The sequence below is a fragment of the Ictidomys tridecemlineatus genome, chromosome 11, assembly GCF_052094955.1.
Source record: "Ictidomys tridecemlineatus isolate mIctTri1 chromosome 11, mIctTri1.hap1, whole genome shotgun sequence".
Classification (NCBI taxonomy): domain Eukaryota; kingdom Metazoa; phylum Chordata; class Mammalia; order Rodentia; family Sciuridae; genus Ictidomys; species Ictidomys tridecemlineatus.
The window spans coordinates 69,060,150-69,075,167 of record NC_135487.1 but is presented as its reverse complement, the minus strand read 5'-3'; the positions used below and the strand labels follow the sequence as shown (position 1 = coordinate 69,075,167).

Below are 15,018 nucleotides of genomic sequence, written 5' to 3'. Positions count from 1 at the left end.
CAAAGTAGGTTTAGACTTCATACCTTATGAGCCACATTGCCAGATATGACAGATGTTTTGTTCATCAACCATAGAAGAACAATGAATAAAGGTAGAAATTTCTCTTGTTTTTCAAGGACCTCAAAATTTGTGTAAAAGATAATCTACTTTTGTTCATTAACAGTAGATTTTTCTCATTCTGATTTTATCTTATCATACTTATCATAGTGGTTTCTAATCTTTTCAAGAACAAGGATCATTTTTATTGATGAACAAGTAGTAGTTGTGTTTTAATGTATTTACTTTACTTTCAGTATGTATATATGTATAGGATTACTGACACTTTACAGTAATTCCATGGCCCTCTATAAATTGAGTACAATAGTTAGGGGAAAACTTGTGAGAGCCTGTTAGATTTTCCAGAAAGAAATGGTTGAGATGGCATTTTGCTACCAGATATTTATAAGGAAGCAACAGTTATAGAAAGAAGAAGCAAGAAAGAATTGAGTAAGAAGACAAATTGTGATACAGATCCTATTAAGTCTCAATTCATAGCCCTGTAAGAAGCTATGACTCCTTAATGACCTGAGTAAGCCCAGGCTTAAGTCACTGGACTTTTATATTATTCTTCATGCAGTCATTGTATATGGGGCTGCCCTGGGAAGGGAATGCCATTGGTCAAAAAGGCTATCAGAATCTAAGGAAACTCTTTCTCGCAGGAGGCTCTTGGTAGCCCATCTTGGTTCATCACAGTCTTCTCTTTGTACTGCTTGACTAAACCACTTCTTATCATTTCAGCGAGATGCTTTTTAAGGATTCTAGTAAATTCTCTTCCTGCAGAAAACTTAGAAGAGGAATAAGTGATACAAATTACAGAGCCTACCATTGTAGCTGGTTTTAGGACTGCATGTGGTGTCAGTATTCTCCTTCTTTCTGAAGACCAGGGTAAATTAACTGTGCCAGATTGGTGACTCTTTTCCTTGCCTGCTGCTACCTAGAAACAGGGAACTTGAAGCACTCAAAAGTCAGCCATAACTTACAGTTCAATGGAACTCTATTGTGTTGCCTGTGAGAACATGTGTATGCCTTTTATAGACCAGAAGATCTCACATTTCTGTGCATATAGAAAGCTCAGAATCCTCCACTGTGACATTGATAGTGCTAGCAAGTGGAATTAATTCCACTTCTACCCATACATTCCAAAATCATCAGTATAGTACGATATAAAAGTCTGAATCAATATACATACTTCATCCTATAGATAGTGCCCCATCTATAAATTATCACTTGCTAGTACAATTGGTTTTTGGGGATTGGCTAACTTCACTTAGTATTATCTTCTCTAACTCCATCCATTTACCTGCAAATGCCATGATATTATTCTCTTTTATTGCTGAGTAATATTCCATTGTGTATATATGCCACACTTTTTTTTATTCATTCATCTACTGAAGGGCATCTAGGTTGGTTCTACAGTTTAGCTATTGTGAATTGTGCTGCTATAAATAAACATTGATGTGGTACCTGTAGTATGCTGTTTTTAAGTCACTTGTGTATAGACTGAGGAGAGGGATATCGGGATCAAATGGTGGTTCCATTTTCAATTTCCAAGAAATCTCCATATGGAAGTGTCTTAATGTGATAGGATATGACAATTAGATCTCATAGTCATAGGCCCACTTTTGTACCTTATTGTTGCAAAATGTATCTGGTATTTTGACACAATGTTTGAGGAATCCTACAGGGTAGATTGGGCATTTTACAAGTTCTTAGATACTGCTTTTTTTTAATTAGTTGTTCAAAACATTACAAAGCTCTTGACATATCATATTTCATACATTTGATTCAAGTGGGTTATGAACTCCCATTTTTACCATGTATACAGATTGCAGAATCACATCGGTTACACATCCACTTTTATACATACGGCCATACTAGTGTCTGTTGTATTTTGCTGCCAGATACTGCTTCTAATTGAAACTTGAATGGAGGAATGCAACCAATTCTCAAGGTGTACATCCTTTTTATAAGATTAAATCTTTGAGTTTTCCAGAATGAATTTGCTTAGAAGTGACTGGTGGGCTCCATGAAGAATGGCAGCTTATTCCAATTTCAATGCTTTCTTATGTTGTTGGAAGTTTGGATATTCAGTGGCAGCAGTAGTTAAATTAGCCTCACTAAATGAGAAGTCATGATGACTGGTTCATGCATATCTTCCATCTCTCCTATTATGCCACTCCATTCGTATGTTCATTATCCAGCACTGAAGTGACTAATGATCAAAGCTTGCTGATATTATCTTTTAGATTCATTCTGTTTCTAGGTACCCTTCCATATATGACTTCCTGGTAGGCTTTGACATGTGATAGAAAGTTCTTTACACATTGTGTCCACTCCAGTATGCCCACCCATGTGGCTCTTTCTCAAATCTTTATAGCTCCAGTCTTATAATTTTATTCCTTTCAGTTGTATAGCTAACCAGCCAGTTCACTCTTAAATGTCCATTACTCTGTACATAGTCTAATCCTAAGCCCCTGTCTTTCTCAAGGAGTAGATAATCTCCCACCTTGCCTGAAACTCTACTACTTTGCCTGAAACTCTGCTCATTAGGATGGTGTTCCCTAGCCACTGCCTCTTAAGACATTCCTGAGTGAAGCTGTAGTGTAGTTTCCATCCATTTTCAGTTTGCATCTACACACTAAATCTAGCCATTCAAAAACTATGTATAAACTTTTTCCTTTTCCATCAGCTGATCCTAAAAGACCCTCCACACACCCAAATAGCAAAGATGTCAGTTGAAGAGGACATACTGGCTGGGAATCTGCACTACTTGTTCATGCACACTGTGCCTCTGTCCTGTTCCTGTTCCATCCCAAACTGCTTGGAACCACTTGACCTTTTGACTTGATGAGTCTGATAAAACTCAGCTTTTCATGGACAGATTCACATGTGCAGTCATCTATGGTGAGATGCTCCTTCTCTGCTAGAACCTAGTGACACACCAGAATTTGCTTTTCAAAACATATTTAACTCCTTATTATACATAGCATGGCCTTTTTCCAGATTCCTAGGAGCCTGCGATCTTTTCATCAAGGCTTATCATAAATACCACACAGCTTCCTTTTCTACCATGGATGTCTCTAATACCATAGGGTCTTCCAGTATTCCAGTCTTCTGGCCCAAGTGATAGGATTGCTCACCTCATAGCTTGGAACCTCTAAGGGAGTTTATACAATCTCCTGAGGTGCTTCCCAGGATGTTAATTCCTATATCTTGGGTAAGTGCTCCTCAATTAACCAACTCTTCATATCTAATTTTATGTCATTTTTTATTTTTGTTCCTTTGATCAGATACCTATAGAATTAGGTCCCATGTGTTCTCCCCTCACTCCTACCAGCATACTAGCTAGATCTCTTATTCCTTTATAGTATAATCTTTTCTACTTAAAATGAGAATACCAATTCCCAGATGTCATCAACTTAACCTTAATTAATGAAAATGAATTAAATTAAATCCTAACTGAAGAACATGTTTTCTTTTAAGAGAGAGGGCATACTAGAAAATGAAACTAGTTTATAATGAGAAAGGATAGGCTACTTCTGTAAAAGTGTAGAGTTCAGGATCTAGCAATTCAGAATCTTTAGAGGCCTCTATATATATGTTCCCTTCACAAACATCAGATGCCTTTTTTTTTTTTCTAACTGGGCTATATCAGGCTTATCTTAGGAGTTTTCCCTTCTCTGGGATTTAGTCACTCTGATTGTTAGGGAGAACTATGCATACATATGACCCACCAGAGTAGTCATACACTGGGCCAAAATAGCCAGACTTTTATGGCTCTGCCTGAATCATGTTTGGATATAGGCCTCTTTCTGAGACCTAAACTTTGAAGAAGCTGATTGTAGGAGCAATAGATATTTTTTATAAGGAGATGTGGACAATTTATCTCTGTTTCCAACACTTTTGCTGTATTTAATATGCTAACCCATTCATTCCTCTTCTACTTATTTTATTCTTATTCTAAACAGTATTCTATACATGAGGGATAAAGTATCTTCTCTGCTTTACAGTTCATACAGACCAATGCACTTAGATCTTCATAAACAATGAAAGATGGTGCAAGGTGAGCTAAAGTAGCTTGCCCCAAGTTACACTGTTCAAGAAATAAATTCTTAGTTTACAGATTTCATAAGAAAATAGGAGTGGAGTGATCCAAAAGTTAACTATTTGAAAACTGTAGTGTATTTACAAATAGAAAGGCTTCATACATTCTTGTCAAGTCTTAAAATTACCAACAAATGAAAAACTCTAAAGAAACATTATGGACAAAGAAAAATAGACAGTATCCTGCTTTTGATAGATCACTTTCTTTCTACAAAGTCAACTCCTTAAATTTTTATTCCAACTTTATACTTAAAATGTTATTATTCTCATTCTGTTCCTTTTCTGTCTACATACTTTTTTTTTTTGGTGGCTTCTCTACTCTCTACATCGTGACTACCATTTATTTGCTGATGATCCACAGATGTCTCATCTCTAGACCCACATATCCACATATTCGGTTGTATACTGAATATTCCACCACAGTGTCCCACAGGTATCTTATAATCATTGTATCTCAAAAGGAATTCTTCTTTCTTATCCAGGCATATTACACATCATTTTTCATTTTTCGACTTCTTTGCCTTGTCTAGACTAACATGGCTTTATATCATCATCTTCTTGGACAAAAGTGTGAAACTATGAGAACTTGAGGTGGACAAATAAATATTAAATATGGGAACACACAGTTCTGTTTAGTACTTGAAATTGGCATTTCTCATGTCTGGCTGATCTTTTGTTTCCCCTCTCATCACAAGTTTGTATTAAATTGAACTATGTAAAATTATCATTTTTAAGGTAAAAAAATGGTCAAATGTCAGCATTTCATAATTGATCCCATTATTACCATTTCTGTAGTAATTATAATTCTAAAATTCTTTTGTGTATTTTTAAAAAGAGAATGAATGAAAATATTAATATAAGTATTGAAGTTAATATGTTTCTAAGATAAAACAGAACTAAATTCTAGGGAATTGGCCTTTGATATTGCATTTTCAAATGAATCTGAAAAGTTTTTATGTCTAAGATTCTTTATCCTATAAATGCCATCATTTATACATTGATAAGATTCAAAACAATATAAGAGGCATTCTAGACAAATAGTTAAGGCACATTTTTAAAGACAATTTTCAAGACTAAAAACTTCATATAAAAATGTTTTAAAATATTTTCTAATAGGAAACAGTCTAATTTTATTTCCTCTTTAGTGAATAAATAGAATGTGGTTACTTTTAAAAAATAGAAGTTTAATATCTTACTGACTTTTGGAAAAGATAATATTTCAATTCTAAGAAGTAATTTATTATACATCAGGCTTTTTGGCCTTCTGAATTTTGGCTTTAGTTAATAAAATCTTTAAATAGATGATTACATATCCTATTTTATAAAAAGTGAAAGTTTTCAATTATTATATAGTTTCTAGTTCTAAAACATGACATGTTCTGACTGAAAGCTTTGTCATGTCCTTTATTGTGTGTTAGATGTGAAATTGGTATTTTAAAACATTTTTAATGAAAATTCTTGATCATAAAAGTGTATAGCGCTGGCATTTCTTAAAGGTGAAAGTTCTGGCTTTGATTAATTGATATGTGTTTTCTTTAAATATCCAACAGAAATTATTTGAATTTTGTAAGCTATATGGTCTCTGTCTAAACTACTAAATTTTACCTGCATCATGTAAAAGCAGGCATAAACAGCAGATAAACAAATAAGTGTGGCTGTGTTCCAAAGAACTATGTCAAAAACAGGCAAACAGAATTCAGGGACATAGTTTGCTGACTCCTGCTTTTTCTAATACCCTGTGGCACTTTATATTCTGGCAAACTATCTGTTTGATAATTTAGTTTTAGTTACCTATTTCTAAATTGTGCCTTATACATAACAAATACTATATAACTAATAAATAAAAAGGAAATTTTATGCACTTCATCTTTAGAAAAATGTACATTATTCTAACATTAATTTAGAGTCTTCCTTTAGAAGTACGTAACTTAAAAACAGAAGAAACTAAAGAAAATTATTGGGAGGACTCAAAGATAAAAAAAAAAAAATCTCAAATCCAGCCAAGAATAAAATTTAGTTATTGTGATTGTTTTAGACTCTATCTACAAATTCTTTGCTATTCTCCCTCAGAAAAATGCATTCTAATTTCACTCTTTTTGAGTGTGGGATGGACTCATTTCTAATGAATGGAGTGTGTGGCTGGTCACTGTCGCCACATTTTGTTCTTGGTTCTCACTTAGGTCACTGTAGCTTCTCCTGCTTACACTCTGTCTTGAATCACTGGCTCTGAGAGACGCCAACTGTTGTGTCATCAGACACCATGCAGGAGAAGCCTGCATGGTGAGAAAGTAGGCCTCCTGCCAACAGCTTTTTTGGAAATAGATTCTCTAGTTTCAGTCAAGGCTTCAGATCATTGCAGAAAGTGCCAAATCTTGAATACAACTGCATTAAAGATCCTGAATCAGAACCACCAGCTCTTGGATTTCTGAAACCACAGAATCTGTGAGATAATAAGTGTGTATTATTTTAAAGCACTAACTTTGTGGGGATAGTTTGTTTTGAAACAATAGAAAACTAAAATAATTATATAAAATATTTCAATATTTGATTTGAAATGAAGAAAAGTGAATAGGAACAAAAATAAAAGATATCTATACTTCTATTCTAAGGGTACATAGGTAATAAATGTAAATAAATTATGACCATTTCCACATACACATAATTAGTCTTTGAACACTTTATAATTGAGAATATAATTTTTGTTCTTGGCTTATATTTTGTCCTTGGTTCTCACTTGCATACCTGGTACCTGTTTCATGGATAAAATATGAGAACAAGTCATGGCAACATGTTTTTTTTTTCCTTCTAAAGATTGCTTCTAATCAAAAGAAAGAGGAGGTTATAGGATTTACTTCCCAGCTGTGAGTTCAATGACTTACAGAGCATTCCCAGTGAAGGGAGACTATCTAGAGATGGGAAGCTGACTAGGAGATAGCCCTTGGTGGTAGTGGGGGGAGATTAACCCCCCCAGAATTTTCTATTACAAATGTGTTGTTTTTCAACCAATCATGATGGATTAGACCTCAATGTCCATGTTAAAATTTTTGTTCAATGAAACAGCAAAAAAAAAAAAAAAGTTTTTGAATGTAATTCCCTTTTGTTCAGAAGGGTGCTTTTCTATTGTAGATGAATCTTTTTATTTGACTAACAGGTCAAAAAATATTATAATTTTGCAAATCATGTTCTCAGTTATCATGTCTGCTTTTTGCTGCCAAACTATTTAAGAAAATGGTCTGTACAAGTTTTTTCCACTCTCTCTGTGCCCATGCATTCTTAATCCTTTGGCAAACATATCCACACACACAAAAGTACTGAAATTGTTCTTAGAGGTCACCATCAACCTTCTAATTGTCAAACCCTCTGACTGTCTCAGTGCTTATGCTTAGCCCTTACCACATAACAGTGATATCTCTCTCCTTGAAACCTTTGTCCTTAACTTTCCTTGAACATTCCTGGTTATTCTTCTACCTGACTCTTCTTTTTGCTTTCTCTTCTACCTCATGCCTTCAGAGAATTTTCATGAAGATTCTCTCCTTGTTTGTATTTTATAACTGGGTATAGTACATCATTCTTAGGATTTTAATTGACTTTTCCATGGAGACTCATACATTAATATTTTAGGAAAAACTCTACTCAAATAGCCACAACTATTCATCTTTCTTCAGATGTTGACTTTTTCTACTGAGCTTACTATTCCTTTTGATGTTATCATTGCCCTCATAAGAGTCATTAACTTTATCCAGAATATTACAATACCTTCTGTCTCGTTTTCTATTTTTTCCATTTGCATACATTGAATACAGTGATGTTAAATTATTATCATTTAAGTATAGATGATATTTTATTTCTCCTTTACTCAAAACCATCAGTGATTCTGTTGTCAATACAAATTCTTCTGCAAGCACCATGAACACAAATTGCTCACATTCAGAGCCCTTAATAGTATACAACCAAGATATTTATCAGAATCTATTCCCTACAACAAGTACTCTATCACAGATAGTTTGGATTAACTTTACATTGCCAAATGTTTTATCATTTGTTACTTTCCATCTTCTGCTCAAATCATTCTCTCTACTTGTAAAACACTTTTCATCATTGCAGTTTGTCAACATTTAGCTATAACTCAAATTTTGCCTTCTCTGTAAAGTCCTTCCTTATGTTATCTACTAGATACAACCTGTCCTGCTTTTGCATTATAGAAAGTTCTACTTTTTCTTAACTTATAGAAAATATTCATTTGCCTTATTCCAACTTACTGAATTACAAAAGTCATAGTTTACTTTAATCATTCCAATCTGCAACTTATCCTCTACAACCCTTATAGCACAGGACTGTTGTATGAACAGATAAGTAAGTTTAATTTTATTTTCCTTGGATCATTTTTGCATTTATTGAAAAAGTTGGTTTTCAGTCCAAACCAGAATTTGGCTCAGTTACTTTCTGACATTTTTATTTATTTCATGATTTCTGTGAAACTAAGAATAGAGTTTGAATGCCAGTTGAGGTAGATTACAAAGTTTTTAAATTTTATGTCAACACACATTTTAATTCACTGTATTTTAGGATAACATTGACTGTTGGAACAAGTAAACTTGAATTTTTTGTTGGCTTAACACAGTAAAAAGTTATTTTTGTTCATGTTAGTAGTCCAATGCCAATGTCCCTAGGTTGCTTTCCTCTACAAGATGATTAAGAAAATCAGGCTCCTTTTTCATGTGGCTCCACTATCCTTAGAGCCATTAGCACATAGGGTAAAAAGCAATGAAGAAAAGCACCTGGTTATCATGTAAATAAAAGCCATATTTCATCAATCTTAAAATGAATATTGCATCAGTCATCCTAGACTAAGTTATGCTGTAGTATGAAACAACCTCAAAATATTAGTGCCTTACAATAACAAAGGTTTATTTCTTACTTGTATAATTTATTTATTTCTTACTTCCATCCACTATGGGTTACTTGTGGCTCTGTTACATGTCATGTGTATTCTCATAGGCTTAAGGAGCAGTGTTGTTTGGTACATGGTTAGTTTCATGGCAGAAGGAAAAAAGAAACTGGATATTTTAAAAATAGTGAAATATGTCATTTCCCTGCACATTTCTGTTTGGTTAAAATAAGTTATATAGAGAAACCTGATGTCAGTAGGATAGAAGATTGTATTCTTCCTGCAAGTTACATGGCCTAGTCTGATATCAACAGCACAGGGATATGTAATCCTTCTACAGAAGGGAGCAGTGAATGTTTTGAACAGTAACACATCTACCATACTTATTTTTCTTGACATAATAACATTTTTTAAATTAGAATATTTCTTACAATCAGTGGTGAATTACAATTACTTGGCAGATTTTTTTCCTTTTAGAGGTACAAAAAATATCAATACATCTTATAATTAATTACATGTTAAATGTAATGAAGTTTATATACTTCATCTCTAATGTATTCATCTAATTCACCTATTATTTACAAATGTGCAGATAGGTCCAAATTAAGTAGTAATATGTACTTTAAAAGTAAATAAATGTAAAGCCTGTATAGTCCAGATTTCTTTCCACTTACTATTTTTGTCTATAGTAAAATGAACTATAAAAACATTAGAAAAAAAACCAGAAATTTTCAAAGGGAGAAAACAGATAATCAATGGAATCTGTTAGAGAAATAAGCCACTATAAGTAGGACACATAAATCAATGGGGAGAAGAAATATATAGTATTTGAATAGTTATACTAAGCAAAGGCACCAAACCTGGTAATCCGTATGTAACAAAATGAAATTAAACCCCTATCTCTCACCCTGCACAAAACTCAAAGTGAATCAAGGGCCTAGGCATTAGACCAGAGACCCTGCACCTACTAGAAGAAAAAGTAGGCCCAAATATCCATTGTGTCACCTTACGTACCAGATTCCTCAATAAGACTCCTAAAGCTCAAAAAGTAAAATCAAGAATCAATAAATGAGATGGTATCAAACTAAAAAGTGTCTTCACAGCAAAAGAAACAATCAAAAATGTGAAGGCAGAGCCTACAGAATGGGAGCAAATTTTTGCCACCTACACCTTAGAGCATTAATTTCCAGGATATATAAAGAACTCAAAAAACTTAATACCAAAAAAATAAATAACCCAATTAATAAATGGGAAAAGGAACTGAACAGACACTTTACAGAAGAAGAAATATAATCAGGTCAACAAATATATGAAAAATGTTCCACATTTCTAGCAACTAGAGAAATGCAAATTAAAACTACACTGAGATTTCATCTTACTCCAGTCATAATGGCAACTATCAAGAATACAAGTAACAATAGATGTTGCAAGGATGTGGGGCAAAAGGTACACTCAAACACTGCTGGTGGGACTGCAAATGGGTGCAACCAATATAGAAACCAGTATGGAGATTCCTTGGAAAACTTGGAATGGAACCACTATTTGATCCAGTTATCCCAACTCCTCATATATTCCCAAAGGATTTAAAATCAATATACTATAGTAACAGCCACATTAATGTTTATAGAAGCTCAATTTATAATTGCTAAACTATGGAACCAGCTTAGGTGCCCTTCCACAGATGGATGGATAAAGAAAATATGGTACATATAGATAATAGAATATTACTTGGCCATAAATAGGAATGAAATTATGACATTTTCTGGTGAATGGATGGAACTGGAGACTCTCATGCTAAGCGAAATGAGCTAATTCCAAAAAACCAAGACCAAATGTTTTCTCTAATACTCGGATGCTGACTCCCAATAGGTGGGAGTGTAGGGCTAGAGTGAGGAACAGAGGTTCACTGGATTGGACAGGGCAAAATTGGGGGAATTGAGGGAGATGGCAATGGAAAAGACAGTAGAATGAACTGAACACCACTTTTCTATGTTCATATGAATACACAACCATTGTGACTCCACATGTACAACCACAAAAATGAGAAGTTATACTCCATGTATGTATGATATGTCAAAATACATTCTACTGTCATATATAACTAAAAAGAACAAATAAAAAAATAAATTAAAAGTTAAAAAACTGAAATATAGTATTTGAAAAGTTGAATTACTATATGGAAAAAATTGGATCCCTATCTTACAATATGTGAAAATTGGACTCCAGATAGATTAAAGATATAAATAGAAAAGCTCACACCAGGAGAAAATAATACCCATTACTTAATGACAAAAAAAATAGAGAAATCCTTCATGAACAATATGCAGAAAATACAGATAATAATCCCACAAACTGTTGGATATGATGACCTCAGAATTAAAGATTTCTAATTATGAATGAAGGATGTCAAAAATAATGTCACAGATGAACAATCACAAGAAGGAATTTAGAACATCTAAAATCAGCAAGGAGTTTATACCCTTAAATATATAAGAATCTGTATAAATCATCAGGAAAACATAGAAAACCTCAGTCTAAGTAACTTTTTAACTTTACTTAGCTCCAGTTATGGAGGTTCAAAGACATGATATCAGCATTAGTCCAGGTCTGGTGAAGACCTTGTGGCAGATGGCATTGCAGTGGCAAGAATACATATGAAAGGGAACCAAAGAGTGATTCAAGGGTCTGACTTGAACTTTAAACAATTCAGTCTCATGAAAACTAATTCAAGGCCCCATGAGAACTCCCTTAATCCCTGCCAAGGGAAGTACCCCCACCCCTGCAACCAAAGATTATTGGCCCTAATTCTTTTTTTTTTTCAGTTTTCAGTTTTCAGTGGACATAACATCTTTATTTTTTATTTTATGTGGTACTAAGGATCGAACCCAGTGCCTGCACATGCCAGCAAGCACGTTACCGCTTGAGCCACATTCCCAGCCCCAGCCCTAATTCTTAAAGTTTCTTACTTGCCTCCCAAAATTGCCATCTTAGGGACCAAGCTCTGACACATGAATCATTGGGGTTAGATCACATCCAAACCATAGTATTTTTCTGCTCAGTTCAGTCATATCATGAGTTAGGAAGTTGTTTTTTCCCCTAGATCAAAATTGTATCCCGGTTATATTATTTTGTTTACTATGTCACAACAGATATCTCTATATCATTGTTCCAGCTCAGATGTGTGTAACTGTATTAGTCAAGGTTATCTGTAGAAACAAAACCAATAAGATATGGATATAGGTAGATTGGTTTCTTACAAAGAATGGGTTTGCATAATTATGGAGGCTCAGAAGTCCCACAATTGGCCATTTGCAAGCTGGAGACCTTGGAAAGCCAATGGTGTAATTCCAGTCCAAGTCCAAAAGGCTGAGAACCTGGAAAGCCTATGGTTCCTTTCCAAGTTCAAAGACCTGAGAAGCAGGAGCACCAGTGGTATAAATCTTAGTCTGATGGTAGGAGACTAATGTTCCTGCTCAAGTATTTAAGCAAGGAGCAAATTCTCCTTTCCTCTGACATTTTGTTCCATTCAGACTCTCAAAAAGATTGGATGAAACCCAATCACACTGGGAAAGGTAATTTGCTTTATTCAGTCAACCTAATCTTATCAAGAAATACCTTACACTTAGAAATAATTTTTAACCAAATAGCTGAGCACTTGGCCTAGTTACCTTGACACATAATTTTAACCATAATAAGTCTACTTCTATCAATTTGACACCCAAACACCATACTTAATCTTCAAATAAAGACAATAAAAAAGTTAATCTTCTTAATGGTTTAATCTCCTTAAACCATATGTAATCTTCAAATAAAGGCAATAACAAAGCTATAATTCTGTCTACCCTGATGCAACTATGCTGCCTACAATCAAGAGCTCACTAACCCCTATCTAAAAGAGAAGGTAAAGTCCTTGAGTGATTTTTATTTTTATGATGTAAAATTAATAATATCTAAATACTAGGATATAAAGTCAATACATTCTGTGTAATGTGATAAAGGAATGAGAGGAAAAAACATTTACTGTACATACATATATTCATAACAAAAGAAGGAAATTCTGATGACAATTATTCTTTATTTCTAAAACCAGTCAGATGATTGTGATTGGTATTTAAAGCTACCTTCTTTCACTTCAGTGAGCACCTCATCTGGTTGAATTCTTTACCTGGTGAGTTATTGTGGACTGAATGTTCTTATCTCCCCCCAAATTCATATGTTGAAATTATAATCATCATTGTTTTGATTTTAAGAGGTAGGCCTTTTGGAGGTAATGAGGTCATGAGGACTCCACAATCTATGAACCACTGTACTAGCACTCAATAGATGCTGAATCTACCAGTGCCTTGATCTTAGATTTCTAGGCCTCCAGAAATGAAAAACTGATGTTTATTATTAAAACCACCCAGGCATGGACCATTAATTGCCTCCAAATGAAAGTATCTACTCACATACATTTAAAAACCACAAAGGTAAATTATGAGATAACATCCAGTGGGATATAAACAGTAATATTAACATAGTGTGTAAGAGTAAAGATTAGCCCTGTCCAAGAGAAATATAATGCAACAAGTCCCAAATGAAAACCACATACATAATTCTAAATTTTCTAGTGGCCACTTAAAAATATAAAAAGAAATGAAACTGATTTGAATAATATTTCATTTAAACTAATACATCTAAAGCATTACTTTAACATATAATCAGTATAGGGGCTGGGGTTGTGGCTCAACTGTCAAGCACTCACCTAGCACGTGCAAGGCACTGGATTCAATCCTCAGCACCATATAAAAATAAATAAATAAAACAAAGGTATTGTGTCCAACTACAGCTAAATGTGTGTGTGTGTATGTGTGTGTGTGTGTGTGTAAAATCAGTGTAAAGAATCATTAATTAGGTATTTTACATTTTTTCTGGATAAGTCTTCAAAATCTGGTCTCATTTACAGTACATATCAATTTTGCTTGCCACAACTCAAGTGCTCAATAGCAACTTAAACTCATCCATACTATTTAAACTCCTCTGCCTCATCAAGCTGCTTAATTCATCTTCTTCATCTGTCAAAGGGGATATTCTGATAATTCTAACAAATAAGTGGTTGCAAGAATTCAATCAAACATATAGAAAATGCTTAGTTTATGTTATATAGCCATCAATTGATACCCAGTTAGCTAGATATTGATATGGATTAGAACATGAATCTGTATAGATAAAATCATGCCCCATGTATTAATTTTGGTTAGATTTACCCAGCAAGCTAATTTTTATGACTCTGTGCTTTTATATACAAATAAATATTATTATATGAAAATGTAAGTAGTCTTTACTTGATTGCTATGGAAAAAGAAAATGTTTCCTATGTCTTTAAATAAAAGTAGAAAGTAATTTTCTTATAACTCTAGACAAGAAAGAGATGTTCTAAAGTTTTTTATGTTATTCCTTTTGTTTTCTATGGTGCTTAAAGGAGAAATAATAAGGCATACACAAAGACAAAGATAGATAAACTTTGAAATAGTGTTATTGATTGCTTCCTTTCACTTTTTCTGACACATCATTCATTCATTAAGCTATTTGTACTACCTAATATACTCTCTTCCCTTCTTTGCTTGGCTGGCTGGCCTTTTTGCTTCCTCATATTTGTTTGTTTGGGGTACTGGAAATTGAAACCAGGGTCACTTAGCCATTGAGCCATACCCCAGGCCTTTTTTTATTTGTTTCTTTGAGACAGGGTCTCACTAAATTGCTTAGGACCTTGCTAAATCACTGAGGCTGGCTTTGAACCTGTTATCCTCCTGCCTCAACTTCCTAAATCACTGGGATTATAGGCATGCACCACCATACCCAGCTCAAGTTCTTCTCTGACATCTTTGCTAAAATAGCCTTCTCTTTTATTCTCCCCATCAGACTCATTGTTTTCTCTATGAGCTTATATCACAATTTATAATTATTCAGTTTCAATTTAGTTGCTTTCATCTCTATATTTCAAGACT

General features: G+C 33.9%; 1 protein-coding gene across 4 annotated transcripts in view; it reads left to right on the top strand.

Moving 5' to 3' along the window:
- Positions 1-15,018, top strand: part of Col24a1 (collagen type XXIV alpha 1 chain) — a 378,847-nt gene that overhangs the window by 212,106 nt on the left and 151,723 nt on the right. The gene's annotated exons all lie outside the window — the stretch shown is intronic.